The 2,850-nt window shown below is 40.5% G+C and overlaps 1 non-coding gene across 1 annotated transcript; it reads right to left on the bottom strand.

The window, feature by feature from the left end:
* Positions 1-277: 277 nt before the first annotated feature.
* Positions 278-384, bottom strand: LOC121205878 (small nucleolar RNA R71). The gene has a single exon (XR_005900951.1). It is a non-coding gene; the product is annotated as a small nucleolar RNA R71 (small nucleolar RNA).
* Between the last annotated feature and the right edge of the window lie 2,466 nt (positions 385-2,850).

Raw genomic sequence — 2,850 nt, 5'->3', positions numbered from 1 at the left:
TTTCGATAACACAATTCAGATGATACAGTAGTTTGTTCAGTTTGATGGTTTGCAGGATGAGGATCCCAACACGCACTTGGCAAATTTTCTTGAATTTTGCGATACATTCAAAATCAATGGCATTTTTGATGATGCCATTCGTCTTCGGTTATTTCCCTTTTCACTATGAAACAAAGCTAAACAGTGGTTGAACTCGTTACCACGAGGGTCTATCACTACTTGGGAACAAATAACCGAGAAATTTTTACTAAAATATTATTCGCCGGCTAAAACGGCTAAATTGTGTAATGATATCTCTTCTTTTGTGCATATGGATTTAGAAACACTTTATGATGCATGGGAGTGATACAAGGACTTACTGAGAATGTGTCCCCACCATGGGTTACCGCTTTGGCTGCAAGTTCAAACGTTCTACAATGGTGTGAATCCCTCGACAAGACAAATGATTGACGCAGCCGCCAGCAGAACCATCAATAATAAAACACCGGAAGATGCCTATGAATTCATAGAGGAGATGTCACTGAATAACTATCAGTGGCAAGTTATGAGGACAAAGCCAACGAAAACAGTCGGCGTCTATAACATCGATTCAGTTACCATGCTCTCAAATCAGGTAGAACTTCTCAATAAAAAGATTGATAGTTTTCTTGGTTTTACGCAGGTACATCCAGTAATGAGGTGTGACTCAAGCGGAGGAGGTGTGCATATAGAATATCAATCCTTCAATCCCACAACCGAAGAGGAACAAGTCAACTATATGGGTAATAATAACTTTAGATCTCAAAATAACCCATACAGTAATACTTATAATGCAAGTTGGAGGAACCACCCAAATTTTTCCTGAGGAGGTCAAGGAAATCCAAAGCCACAAAATCCTCAGGGTTTTCAACAGCCACCTTATCAATAGGAGAAAAAAACCAAACCTTGAAGAGATGCTTTCTAAATTCATCTCAGCGTGAGAAACCCGTTTCCAAAATACCAATATAGCACTTAAAAATCAACAAGCATCAATCCAAGGACTCGAAACTCAGATAGGCCAGCTGTCCAAACTAATCTCCGAACGACCACAAGGTAGCATACAAAGTAATACTGAACCTAATCCGAGGGAAAACCTCAATGCAATTAGCACTCAAGATACGGAAGGATTCATTACACCTGAGCCAGAAGTACAGCAAGACAACGCGATGAATAAAGGACGAGAAGGGGTAAACAATAATGATCCCAAACAGGTAAGTACAAATCATGAATCTCGTGTGCCATATCCTAAAGCGATGACGAAAGACAGAATAGAAGAACAATTTGGTAAGTTTGTCAAACTCTTAAAGAAATTACATATTAACTTACCCTTTATTGAAGTTCTTTCGCAGATGCCCAACTCAACAAAATTCTTAAAGGAACTTCTGAGCAATAAAAGGACATTAAACGCTACATCACATGTGGAACTCAATGCAGTCTGCTCAGCTATTCTAAAGAATGAGCTACCTAACAAATTGAAAGATCCAGGGAGTTTTACAATTCCTTGCTTAATTGGTAGTCTATCTATGAATAATGCTTTAGCTGATCTAGGGGCAAGTATAAATGTTATGCCATATAAAATGTTTAAACAACTAGGTCTCGGTAAACCCAAACAGACTAGGATGAGTATAGAATTGGCTGACAAAACAGTTAGATTTCCTAAGGGTATTATTGAAGACGTTCTCATTAAAATTGATAAATTTATTTACCCAGTAGACTTCGTTGTCTTAGATATGGATGAGGATAATAAGGTACCTCTAATTTTAGGACGACCATTTTTAGCAACTGCCATAACCATTATTAATATAGGCACAGGAGAGCTAACACTTCGTGTAGGTGACGACGCAGTAACACTCCAAGCACGCGACTCAGTCAAAACCTCTAAGACTCAAGATAATGCTATAAAAACTGTCGATGATAAAACTAATATTCAATCATCCTTGCAGGAACTTCCTCGAACAAAGACAACAGAGACAGTACGCTACTATCATGAAGAGAACAAAGACGTCCATGAAGAACGAAGACTACGGATAGAGGAGCTAGACGAATGGCGAGAACACAAACCGAGAACGCATGATAAATCGAAACTACGCAAAAACAAGCCCGATACCTCTTCTAATCAACTTTAGGTCGGCGATACAGTCTTACTAGATGCTGTTGATCCTTACATTGTCACTACCACACCAAATGAGGAAATCCCTCTTACGGTACTTAGTATTTTTCCATTCGGTACAGTGGAGGTGAGTAATCCCAAGTTTGGCACTTTTAAGGTAAACAATACCCGTTTAAAACCTTATTTTAAAATTGACAACAGGAATGAGGAGTATGAACTCCTCGAACCACCATAATCATTCAACGGAGAGGTAAGTCGAGCTTAGACTATAAATAAGCGCTTTTTAGGAGGCAACCTGAGCACTAACATATTTTGATTTCTTTATTTTTATTTTCTCACACTTCAAATCAATTAACTTAATCTTTGAATTGCAAAGTTTTTCAACACACACGGCCAGGCACACGGGCGTGCCTAAAGCCGTGGCCAAACAGGGGAAGAGACACGACAGTGCGATGCGGCTGTGTTGAAGCAGGACATGATTTCCCCAAAACACGGGGTGCGATAAATCCCCACGGTCGTGCAACATGGCCGTGGGTGAACTTGATAGGAACACACGGGCGTGCCAGGGACAAGGCTTGATTTTGTTTCTTCGACAAGGGCGTGCGACACGCCCGTGCCATTCAACCGTGTACAACAACACACAGGCGTGCTACCATAACACACGGGCGTGGGAGAAGCGAACAAAGCTAGGCACAGCTGTGTGACATGGCTGTGTGCTACAC

The sequence above is a fragment of the Gossypium hirsutum genome, chromosome A08 (genome assembly GCF_007990345.1).
Source record: "Gossypium hirsutum isolate 1008001.06 chromosome A08, Gossypium_hirsutum_v2.1, whole genome shotgun sequence".
NCBI classification, from domain to species: Eukaryota; Viridiplantae; Streptophyta; class Magnoliopsida; order Malvales; family Malvaceae; genus Gossypium; species Gossypium hirsutum.
The sequence above is the reverse complement of the archived record's forward strand: the minus strand, read 5'-3'. Positions and strand labels throughout refer to the sequence as shown.